Below are 13,448 nucleotides of genomic sequence, written 5' to 3' on the forward strand. Positions count from 1 at the left end.
TATAGCCATTATCTTCTTTTCCCCCTTTTTGGTAATTATAATTTTATTTTTCTTTCTGAAAAATCATTATCTTTTAATTTTTTATTTAATTAAAATAATATGTTTCAATTTAGACTTTATAAGTTTTTTTTTAAAACAATAATAATTTGACTTTAGAGTTAACACAATGGCTTAAATATTTTCTTTTCTTTTTTTAAATTTTTAATCATTTAAAAAGAGGATGATAGTTATTTATTTATAGGATTATATTATCAAATGATGATGATGATGATGATGATGATGATGATGATGATGATGATGATGATGATGATGATAATAATATTTAATTTATCTCTCAAAAGTGTAAAAACATCAGTTTACTCCCACTTATTGTTAAGAAAATAAAAAAAAATTATCAATGTGTTCTTATCTGTCATCATCTCTGAACGAAAATAAAGAATAAATTGAAATTTTCATACTTTTGGGAATAAATTAAAAATTATTATTCTATCTAGATGAATTAAAATTTACTGTAAGCATAGACTTCTTTAGCATTAACCTTGTTCAAAGTTTCGTTTAGTTTGTGTGGCTAGAGTTGGTAAAATGGGTCATCGAATTGTGTTTATGTCGTGTCAAATTTAGGTCAACACAAACACAACTTATTTAATAATTATGTTAAAATATTGAAATCTAAATCCGACATAAAAAATAAATGGATTACCTAATAACCCGCTTAATTTCTATATATTTAATAAAATTTATGTTAAACACACACAAAGATATATAATTTATTGATATTATAAATTATACATATCTACCAAAATATTATACATTTTATACTATTAAAGTTTTAATTATATATGTAAATAGTATAATATATCAATATTATAAAATATACATGTCTAGTTGTCTACTAACATTTTACATATTTATAATATTGGAGTTTTAAATCTAAATAAAATTTTATAAATGCAATATTGTATATATGTTCATCTTTTAAAAAAAATAAAAATAGAGAATCATGTCTAATATTTGAGTTTTAATGACAAGAACATATAAATTATTTTAGAATAAAAAATATAATCATATCATTGATCGTGTAAATAGATTAAGAATTTTAACTCTAACATGACAAGGAAAAAAATCATATGGACCAGACCCAAACCATTTAATAATCGTATCAAATTTGACAACTCATATACATTTATTCGTGCCGTGTTCGTATCTAGTAATAAGAACGTGTTAAATTTTACCAGCTCTATGTGTGGCTTGACAATCTATCTTTTCAAGTATAGCTTGGCAATCTATCTTTTCAAGTGTTTGTATGAGCTTATGAATTTTTTGTGTTTAGGGGGGAAAACACACAAAGATTTGTCTTTTTTTCCTTTTTTTTTTCCAATTAAAATGATTATATTGATTGGTGCTGTATTTTAGATTATTTACTATAGTTTATATGAGCCTACAATTTTTTTTTTTGTTTTTGAGCTTTTGAATCTTTGTTTATTCTGATGGTTTTATTTCACATGGCTGCATAATTTTTTTTTCTAATTTTATTTTAAGTACTGTTTATTGTCTATTGTTGAATTTTTGCATTGTAGTGAGACGATAACATGACATGATTATGCACTACATAATCTGCGAAATGTGTGTGTCAATTTTCGTTGGTTATATATTTGAGTTTCTCTTATTATTATTACTGAACATCAAATAGATGATTTTTATTTTGTTTATTTATGGCTATCAATTATGATCTTTATGGCGGAATGGATGGATGTAGATATTTGGACATGTTTTGGATGCAAATGTTTTATACTTGACTCTTTTATTCTTTATATTTTAGGTTGTAAAATATAATTATGTACAAATGAACTACTGATATTTGTAACAAATTTAATTGTAGTACGGACTTTTATTTTGTTAAATGCTAATTAGCACTACTTATATTATTTTATTTTTGTATTTTTTAATCTTTTTAAAATTTAATAAATAATGAGAGTGATTTTTGAAAATATATTATTGCTATATGAAATTTGATTTCATTTTGATTAAAATAATAATAATAAAAGATAAATATATAAGTAAATTGAAACAAATTATTTTACAAATGTTTGATAGTTTTCTATATTTTAGACAAATAACTAAACACAAATTTATTGCTTTCATTTTCATAAACTATTTTAAAATCAAACTACCAAACAAATTTTAATTTTAAAAAATTTACATTAAAAATTCATTCTCCTTCTTTAAAATAAAGGTCAAAACACTAATTAAAAATATTACCAACTTGTGCCTTCAATTTTATTTTTTTTTAAGCTTTCGGGCTTTGTGAGGATATCTAGAAAGTTAATTTTGGTGGGGTTCAAAGAAGAACAAGCACATGATACATTGGGTACGATATGAGTTTGACATATCTTTTCAAATAAAGTTTATTTAAATATAGTTTTTGTTAGTACTTTTATAAGAAGAAATTTTATCAAAAAAATTTGAGTTGTTTGATTGTCGATAACAATTTTTATTAAAAATTGTCAAAGTACTTTAATATGCAAATGTTTTAAAGATATTTTATGAAAGGAACAAAATAAAATTATTAAATAAGTAAACAATATTTTAGATATTTTAATACTTTAAATAAATTTTGAAACTTAAACTTCAAAATAGTTTTTTTAATTTTTAAAAACTCTCCTGAAAAAACAAACAATTAATAATATATAAAAAAAGAGTTTTGGAATTAAACAAGCTTTCTTCATTCTAGACGCATGGGACCTGAATATAAACAAGCTTTCTTCATTCGGGTTCCCAAATTACAGGTTTTAAACCCGGGTTGCTTTTGAATTATGAATTCTGCAAAATGTAATAATGAATCACACACCAAATACAGCTTTTAAGAGCTGGCACTGTATAAGCAATAAGAAAGTGCTCCTGGAACAGACCATCAAATGAGGGTGAATGCTCAAAACTTGAAATCATGGAACACTATCGGTGGAACAAGATGTGATCATATTCAAACACTAATAATTCATATATATGCAATTACTTAAACTCAAATGAGGAACATAGTGGGCAAGCTAGGGCCGGCAGTGATTTTTTCCTTTTTATTTATATTAAAGGTAATTTTAAAAAATTAATGTTAAAATAAAGATGTCTGGGTCTGATTCTGGATATGTGCAATTACTTAAACTCTGACCTGGACCCAGATATATTTAGGTTTATAAAATTAAATCCGGATTCCTCGTTTAATTTAACTCTGGTATAAATTAAATTCGGCTGAAATTGTCTGAGTTTGTTAGAGTCCGAGTTATTTTGTCATCCTTCTAGATAAGTCATACAAAAAATACACTAAATCATGTTAAATGTCGAAGTGGTATAAGCTTCAAAGACTTCTCTAGCTTTAACCAATATGGTGGCAAAATAGGGCTGGAGATTAATTCAATTTCGAGATTAATGAGCTGCTCAAGTGTTGAAAGCCAGATACTTCAAACAATCTGAATTTTTGAATGTTGGCATGGGATCCAATCCCTTTTTTCCTCTAGACGAGTCGGTTGTGGGTAGAGGGGATAAAATACAAATCTATAGAAGTAAATGGATCCCTAAGCCAGCTTCTTTCAGACCTTTTTCAGTCCTACTCTTGCCAGCCCACGCAAAAGTTGCAGAACTGATTGATGCTGAGAACCAGTGGAAAACAGATTTTATTCATCAGCATTTCATAAAAGAGGATGCTGAGGCCATAATGAGAATACCACTACCAAGGAATCCAAAATCAGATGAGGTATGCCGACATTTTGACGACGAAGGTATGTTCACTGTTAAGTGCCTATCAAGTGGCACTCAAATTATAAGTATAATGATATGCCTACTAGCTCAAATGGAAATTTTCACTACTGGAATGCTATATGGAACTTGGAGCTACCTGAGAATATTAAGATTTTATTGTGGAGGGTAGCTCAAAATTTGCTGCCAACTGCAGAAAATCTATGGACGAAGAAAGTGGTGCAGTTTCCTTTTTGTCAACTCTGTTCCAAGAGCAAGGAAAATATTTCCCATGCCCTTTTATAGTGTAAAGATTGCTGGAAATATTTGGCAACAGTCCGCTCTTGCTAGGAAATATTTGGCAACATTCAGCTCTTGCTAATAAAGGCATTCAAGTAAGCAAAAGCCAAGATGTGTGGTATGACATGTCTAAGAAGCTGAGCAAAACAGGTCTTGAATTGATGGGAGCTATATGGTGGGCTACCTGGGATTTAAGAAATAAGCAAATTTTTGAAGGGAAGAAGTTAAAGCCAGTGATACCGGCTGCAAAGGCAGAAGCAACTGTGGAAGCCTTTCTGAGAGCGAAGAAAGTTGGGAGCCTGAGAAACCAAGTACTGTGAGAAAGCAACAGTGGATTCCTCCTCATAGAGGTTGGTATAAAATCAATGTCGATGCTGCTACAAATGGGGAAGCTCAAATTGTAGGATCGGGAGCTGTTATTAGAGATGCTGATGGCAAGGTAATTGCTGATGCTGCTACAAAGGGGGAAGCTCAAATTGTAGGATTGGGTGCTGTTATTAGAGATGCTGATGGCAAGGTAATTGCTGCTGCTGTCAAAGAAATTATAAAGCATACTTCATATTTACGGATAAAAAATTCAAGTAATTTCCCTATAATTTTCTTCAAATTTTAAGCTATTGGCAGCAGCTACAATACCATATATCAAATACTTATTATTATTATTATTATTCTTGTTGTTGCTGTTGTTGTTGATTTATGGAAAATGAATTTCATAAATTAGAAGCAAACATTAATAATATTTGTTGGAAAGTCATCCGGCAAAATTATACAATCTAGACTATAACATCCATTTACTGCAAATTTCTCAAGATCTTGAATAAGCTTGTAGATGCATTAAATCACGGTAATCACTAATTCAATTTTTTTTTAAAAAAAATAAAAAACAAAAAAGAAAGAACAAGAAGGTTATAATTTTAAATTCCGGACCCGTTAAGAGTTAAGACATACAAAATTAAATATCTAACAAATACCCCGCAATTATTGGTCTCAAATAATAGAAAAATCAAACAAAAATGGTTGATATATATAAAAAGATAAAACTATAAACTGAAAAATGCATCAACCATATATCATCCAAATTGTAACAAAAGTTCATAAAACTGTTAAGATGCAGGATTTATCTCTATGTTTGAGCTTGCAGACCTTGCACCAAAACCATCGGTAGCATGACCAAAGTCAAACCTTCTATGGCTCATGCGGGGATGGATTGTTCACTCAATAAAATCAAATTGGATTGGATTTTGATAGTTAATGGGCCTTGACGAAAATTATGTGTGGGGATTTAAGAGCGTTTCTAATTTAGATTTTTAAATGAGTCGAACTATTGGCACTTAAAAAGGAAAACCATTTTCTCTAAAAATAATATAAATTTCTTATAACACCTCTTTAATTGACAAAATTAACTTAAGGTAAACTATTCATATTTCCTCCATAAACCCCAATGACCTAGTCTTTTCAGTTTCCTCGTCATCAATGGAGTTTTCTTGTTTTCTTGTTCACAGACTTATGATTATTTTCCTCTCTATTTTTCAGTTTCCGGTTAAACAAGAATATAGAGATTTCGAACAAAACAAAGTTTCAAAGTATTTATTAAAGCAACCATTGAAAAGGAAAAAGCGATGTTATCAAAGCAACAACACGGATATATTATAAAAAACCAGTAGAATTTATGTGGTTTGGAACCAAAGCTCCAACCCAACGTCGGTGCCTTTCCTTTATCCTACAAAGCCATAGTCTCCTGCGCTTTCTCTGTAATATGTTTGTGAGCAATTAGTTTCCAGCACAAGAAAATTATTATTCTTTTAACACGTGGATTTAGTTTTTTTTTTTTAATTGAAAACACTTTTGCGGTTTCATGGATTTTTATACTTCAAACTTAAATTTGAGAATTGGTGTTGGATTTGTGTTTTTTTGGGGATTGATTTAAAAATTTTAATTTTCCATTTACATTGATTAAACTTAGAATTGATTATTTTATATGAAATTTTAGGTCATTGTTATAAGTTTATGTATTGAGTAATATAATTTAAATTTTTAGGTTTTATCAAAAATATCTTTTAATATTTGTGATTTTAAATGTGAAAATTCGTAAAAAATCTGTTGGGTATTATTGCAAATTTGATAATTATCAAAATCCGCAGTGGATGAATTTTCTTCAAAAAATTAAAACCCGCAGTCAGTTGCGGGTGAGTTTAATAATTTAAATTTTGTGTGGGTGCAGATTTACTAATGACAAACTCACAACGCAGGTGCCAATTACCAACATTAATTATAATACCGATTTGTCCTTTGTATCTACAGCCATTACATTGGAATACCTTAAATGGAAAACAAAATACTGGGGTTAGCTGGACCCATCATCATAATATCAAATACTATAAACAATGAAGAAGCAAAAAATAGTCTACAAAAGCAAGTGTTAAAATAACAAACATCGAAGGTCAAATTTCAAGCTTCAGCTTCCTGACTCCGATGCCCATAGATATATATATATATATATATGAGATCATCACTTCAGGTTAGCCTAATTTGTAATATATAAGAAATTCAATGAATGTAATTACCATTTCGTAACCAGAATAATGTTGTTCTTAATTAGTTGTTGGCAACATTGAAAGTGCCAAGTTCTATGTTTCTAATTAGTCCTGTTGTTCCAGTTGCAGGTGTCCTACTAGTTGAAAAGTTGAATTGTTAAGCATACCCCTGTAAATTATTGGGGGTTCACAAGAATTGTTACAGACATACGTACGTATAATTGCAAAAAGCGTAGAAAGCTCAAGTTGTGTCCTAAAATTTTAAATGTTTACTTGTTCCAGAATTAAAATTACCACCTTCCTGTGTTGCAAAAGGATGAATAGATAACAATTACGGAGTTACATTCTCACGTTTTAAAATGCGAATTTCAAGCTAAACGATGCTAGCTGTTTGGCAGGAGTATGCTGCTCTCCAACAGCTTCTGACATATGTCTAATCTTACAGCTGGGTTGTCAATTTCTCAGGTCATTTTAGTTCATTTTGGTTTATCAGACAACATATTAAAATTATCTTATATTATATCACCCACCGTACGAGACCATGTTCCTTCACATACAAGCATGAAAACATTTGGCAGAAAGAAAAATCTGAAGAGAACTGATCCGTAGGCAGACACTTGCATCACATACAATTGATACATCATTATTTGTAAAACAAAAATTCTGATTTCTCTTGTCCGTTAATTAGAAACTCGAGATTTTTTTTTTCCATTTCGGAGAAGGTCTTGAAAAATGAAGCCGACCTTGAATTTTGTTATAGGTATCTAATTTTAGCAAACGCGACATTACAAGTCTTACATTTTATGTTTTAGTTTACAAGCATTTATTTCATCACTTTCATAAAATTTTCTGCATGGTGAACAAGCCCTCGCATTCCCATGCCGCCCGAGTTAACACTTTCTCTCAGAGCACAGAATATTGACTGAAAATGGATGATGATGATGTCTCCACTCTACATGCAGTAAATAAATCTTCTATATATATAACTTGGCCTTTGTATAATGAAGAATAAGTATTCATCTAATTGATGACAGTGTCGCTCATGGCATGAAGATATGCTATCATCTAGCATCATGAGTTTCACGGACAGCTTGTGAAAATTGTTAATGATGATTTGTACACGTTGATTAATTGTGCATGTGCCAGCTCTAAGCTTTGTCTATACGTTTAGAGTCTTACAATGCAGAACTAGAGACGTAAGTCTGCTTTTGAAAATTCTTAAAATACATGCATCCCAATTCCTTTTCTTTTTTTTCTTTTTGTTTGTTTGTTAGGAAAGGAACATGCATCCCAAATTTAGTTCTTTGAAATTAATTTCCGAATCCATATGGGGATTTGAGTGGTGTTTGTAACCTTAAGACAAAATGATGCCCGGTGGGGCTGCCAATCCATGGCTCTGACCATAGACTTCCTCCCCCAATAAATCATAATCACCTAAGCTCATCAGTTAAATTACTTTTAATTTAAATATTGTTGCAGAAGACTCTACGCAACGTTAAGTTTCAGCTAAGTAAATAATTGTTTCCCTTGAAGATTTACATTAACCAGGTTGCTTCCTCCACAGATTTGGGGATTCTTGCTATCCGCAGTATCTTTGGCTGGCCTATCAACAATAATTACTTACCCTATAAATAATTTCCTGTTTCTCCGATTGGTCCCATAATAATGACACTTGGGTTAAACACTATCTAATGACACTTGGGTTAAAAAAACTATCTACCACCAACAAAGTGTTGGCTCCAGCAATGGAGTCCATTTAAGTGGTATGATTGGGTTTGCTCCCCAATTCGAGTAGTAGGAAAATCGTCTTTGTTGGGAGAACCTGTACCTCCCGATTCGAGCGGGGACTTCTAATCTGAGTTGTGGTATGGGCTTAAAGGTGTCTCCCAAAGTTGGGGACAAAAAGAAAAAAAACTATCTACCGTCTTTGACTAAATATATATGGCCTTTTCTTTCTTTCATTTTTTTTTTGAAAAAAAAATGTGCAATTAGTGGCTCCAATTACTAAATGTGTTTCAGCGATTGCAGAATTAAAGAAAAAGAAATGGGCCGATGGAGTTTGAATTTGGAGGCTAGTCTAGGGAACTGGGTCCCAAGGCCTGCTCAATCTCTCATGAACTTGAAAGAGAAAAAAAAAAAAAAAACCATAACTGGGGTTTCTTATTTTTGCCAGTTAATTTATGTCCTTCATAAAATTGTGTAGCGTAAGAGGGAAACATTTTGAACTGTATATTTTTTACATTTTAGGCAATTTTTGTTCACTGAACTATATATAGTCCAATCAAAGTTTCATTTCTGAGCCCTAGGACCCATTTTCTTGTACACTTATTCAATTTCAGTTCCTTTCATTAAAGCATTTCAAGTTTTGCACTTACACCAAAACAACATGACAATGATCATATCACGTAATAAATATTAGCAGAAAGCTATTCGTTTGCCTGGATTCAACTGATTAAATACTAATAAAAGTTATAAACCAGTAAAAGTTCTATATATAAAAGACGCAAGAAAAATGGCCACGTTATTGCATATTAACTTTGGTGTTTTCTACTTCTCATTTAAGAAGGGTGTTTGATGTTTCTCTTAAAATGGAATCATATTGGCAGTTGGTTTAGCTGAAATTATAAATCAAATGCATATGTTTGAAAGAAGGAGAAAAAAATGGTAAGTCAGAATGGTAGCAAGGGTTTGGGGCCATGTGACAAAAGGGATGTCATGTGCTGGCTAGCTAGGAGAGAGGGGAGATCACAAAAAGATTTATCATGCATGCACTAACCTTTATTTCAAACTTTGAGTAAGTTTTAAAGGACTTTTTTTAAGGTCGCATCACATGTCATGTGTATGATTCCTTTGCCTTTGGGGCACTCAATGTGAGGCCCCAAAGCTGGAGAAAGGGGGAAAAAGAAAAGAAGAAGAAGCTAGCACTTAAGGCTTAAATTAGCATAATAATCATCCACTGCCTTGGATGCTGATTAAAGTCCTTTAAGCATGTGATTTGGAGTCTTGACTGTTTACGGATCCTGTTTCTCCAAGCAGAGAGTGATGAAAAAATTAACATGAATAAAATTACAGTTAAAATTTATGATTATTTGGTCAGTTGGTCGTTGGGTGTTTAAATAAAAAAAAAGTTAAACTTTTTTAATGACTGTTTTATTCACATGCATTGCTAGCTTCCACTTGTTTCTATTTTTTTTTTTTCTCTGCTAATGATGATTCATTGATAGCAGCTCCATACCCGTTTCTTATTGCAAGAAAAAAATAAATCACAGCAAGATTAATTAAGGATTAAAAAAAGAAGAAGAAACAATTCTACTGCTTACGAACCTTCACCATATAGTTAAAATATTGCTTAATGTTTTGCTGGAAATATGATAAGCTAACTTAAATTATATGTATGTGCTGATGGAATATTAAAATAAAATTTTTTTTTCAATTTTGGCTTATAATAATTCATAAAGACTAGGAACTGAGTTTGTGTTTGTATAAAGTAAGTAAAACTCACATTCATGACAACTGTATACAACTATAAGAGTAACATAATTGATCGTCAACTAATCTCCTGGAGCCAATTCCGCATCTATGAGAAAATTCAGATCCAATTTGCTCATGTGGGTTTTGTCGTTTATGATCTATCAAAAACTGAACCAACACAAGCTATATAAACGTAAACACAGATATTAATTGATAGCGAGAAAAAAAAGGGGAAAATAAGGGAAGAAAAGCAGGAATAATAAACATAACAATAATAGAAAAAAAAAAAAAAGAAGAACAAAGCAGGAAGGGTAAATTTGCTCATGCGACATCATGACTTACTTGATTTAGGAGACATGTTTTGCAATGTCTTTCACTTCTTCGGCGACGAAGTTAGGTGGTGAATCGGGTAACTATCCGATGAGTTTAACGGCGAGTCATTCGGAAAGCGGAGATGAATAGTGATGGTGATGCATGGCGAGTATGTAGGAACCATCCATACACACAGACACACATACACACATCATATCAGTTAAAATATGATATTTATAAATAGAGATTATATATGAGCTACCGAAGGAGGAATCCAAAGGGATAGCATGATCCTCATGAACATTAAGTATGAGAATTATAATTAAGGCTTAGGATCAATGCGATCCCTTTGGATTTATCCTCTAGTTGCAGAAGCAAGAAACCAAAAACTTCAAACCATCTCTCTCTCTCTCTCTCTCTCTCTTTGATCTCTCTCTCCATTATAGAGGAAAGTGAGGTGGGTGGTTTAGGGGAAACTCCAATATATATAAAATAGAGAAATAGTGAGATTTTTCTTTTTAAATTTACCAAATCATGAGAAAATGTATTTTTTTCAAAATAAAGATATTTATTTAATTGTAGACCCAGTTCTCTAACAAACCAGACACAAGGAAAAGGTTTTACTAGTAGTGGGGCAGCTATCCCCTTACTAGAAGAAATTCCCAACAAGTTGGGTGGAAGTATTTATAATTTTATTTTTCTTGTTTGCTTATTTTAATGAAGGTTTGTGGTCCATTCCATGTTCCCTCTCACACCGATCCTTTTTTTTTTAATTTAAAAAATATATAATTTCACAAGAAAAGAATACATTAACAAATTTCTCATTTTTCTAATAACTAATAATACACATTCCCAATTTATTTTTTTTAATATCTCGTATAGACACATATGCTCAGTCCTCCTTTAGTGCCAACCTCTACATTCTTTAATGCCTCTACACATTCTTTAATGCATTTGAGGCCAGATTATATTGTGTACCTACAATTCCTTGTTAAATTATAGTCACACAGTATGTTCTATACATTGTTAAATATTCATTTAAAAATGTAATCAAATATATAAAATCTTAGGAATTCATAGAGTATACACTCATATACTAGATATTTGCCATGCATATTTTTTTAACTAATTATATAAGAGTAAATACATATATAATAAGAATTCAATAAATACCATATTGGGACATTCAAAATTTTTTATCTTGCATGAATGATTAGTACTGTATATATCATAGTGCAAACCACAATTCATTGTATTAAATTATAGGGGTCAATTTGAAGATTATAGTTATTAATTCTAGCTAAGGTTTATAGATTTATTAGTGAAGCTAAAGGGATCCAAGATATCGAATAGAGGCTTATATTTGTAATTGTAAATAAATTTAGATGGTAAAAAATGCATGATATTTGACGTAGTCTGCTCTCAAGACTCGATGATTAGAAATTTAGAATCTTTCGGATTCAATAATAATTTATAGCCTCATATGTTGTGGATGTGATTTTTGATTATTGCTTACTTATTGTGTATTTATCTAAATAATACAATATCACATAAAAATTTAAATGGTCTATAGCATGAAAGCATGAACACAGATGAATATGACTTGACCGAATTATATAATACATGAATAATCGACCTTACAACTGTTAAAATAACAAGAATTCAAGATGAAATCTTAGAGAATTTTCTAATTCAAATCAATAGTTATTCATATAACAATATGCATGTTTGGATAAAGTTTCAACCATAGCTATCTTTTAAGACTTCGACTCATAAATGATAAAAATCAAAGAAAAAAATGAAGATAAAGACAATTAACTGCCAAGAATGATTCTCTCAATAAGATTGATTATCGTCAATCAATATTAAAATTAATTGAATCAATCTTTGTAAATCAATCGCATACTTAAGTACCATAATTGTAATATTTTATTTTTTATATTTTAATACTTGTGCAAATTAAAATTTTTGTGTTCGTCAATCGATAAGTTTGAAATTTTATATTCTTCACATTGTTCTTTAATTTTTTTTTTTCAATAAACATGTCTAAATCCAATGCGTGTATGTTTGTTGTACATTTGGAATTGTATATTTGAGGATACGCATTCCAGATTAACTTTCTATATATCAAACCCTCTCAAGGAAAAAGGGCAAAAAAAAAAAGAGATATATAACAACAGTTTAGCCTTTTCGCATTCTGAAACGTATCATTTCCACAACACGCAACCCCAATCCCAATCTTTTCAAGGTTGCTATGTTACAGATTCTGTAACATACACACCCAATGCATGCACCACACCTGTCCTGCATATGGAGAAAAAGCATGCAAATGTTTTTGTTTGGTAGCTAGTTAACCAATCAGGAGCTGGCTAAGTTGGATCTGTATGTTACAGAATCTGTAACTTAGCCAGCTCCTACAAGATATAGTAATATATATACAGTATAACATGTCCCATCACATAAATCTCTAGTTAGTTACTAACAATATATATTATTTCACACAAAATTATAGCATTGGCATCTTACTAAATATGGATCATGGATGGTAAATGAAATAAATAAATCAATACAATAAGAACCATAGAGTGTAGGTGCACATGGATAAAATAGGAACCCTAAATACATAGGGACAATGATAATGTTAAGTGTAAACTCAACCTAAGTTGTGCTGTATATATGAAAAAGATGCAAAAGTAATTCAAATCTGAATAATGGATAAAAGATAAGTGTTCTGAATTTTGGAATTTGCCAATTCGGAAATGAAAATAGAAAATAGAAAATAGAAAATAGAAGGTGAGCCTTTAATTCCTATCTTTTTCTTTTTTTAAGTTGGTATAGTGACTATGCGAAATTCTGGTTTTGATTTTGGATGCACCGGACATTGTAGTCTTAAAACTAAAAATTTTAGAATGCATTGGAGATTGAGGTTGGGTAGGTATAGCTTAAAAGTTACAACACTAAAGTGTTTGGTAAATACTAATTGTTATAAGTTGAAAACTATATTAATATGATTTTTCACTTGTATAATGGAAAATCTATTATATCTTTAATAATTTTGACAAAATTATTATTTAAAATTTATACTAACTACATATTATTAACTTT

General features: G+C 30.4%; 1 long non-coding RNA gene and 1 other non-coding gene across 2 annotated transcripts; both read right to left on the reverse strand.

The window, feature by feature from the left end:
* Positions 1-9,968: 9,968 nt before the first annotated feature.
* Positions 9,969-10,976, reverse strand: LOC102618451 (uncharacterized). The gene is made up of 2 exons (XR_371496.4): positions 10,374-10,976; positions 9,969-10,214 (listed from the first exon to the last, which is right to left on the reverse strand). It is a non-coding gene; the product is annotated as an uncharacterized LOC102618451 (long non-coding RNA).
* MIR393C (microRNA MIR393c) lies at positions 10,585-10,727 on the reverse strand. Its single transcript, NR_161527.1, has one exon. It is a non-coding gene; the product is annotated as a microRNA MIR393c (primary transcript).
* Positions 10,977-13,448: the final 2,472 nt, after the last annotated feature.

Source organism: Citrus sinensis, chromosome 4, assembly GCF_022201045.2.
Source record: "Citrus sinensis cultivar Valencia sweet orange chromosome 4, DVS_A1.0, whole genome shotgun sequence".
Lineage (NCBI taxonomy): Eukaryota > Viridiplantae > Streptophyta > Magnoliopsida > Sapindales > Rutaceae > Citrus > Citrus sinensis.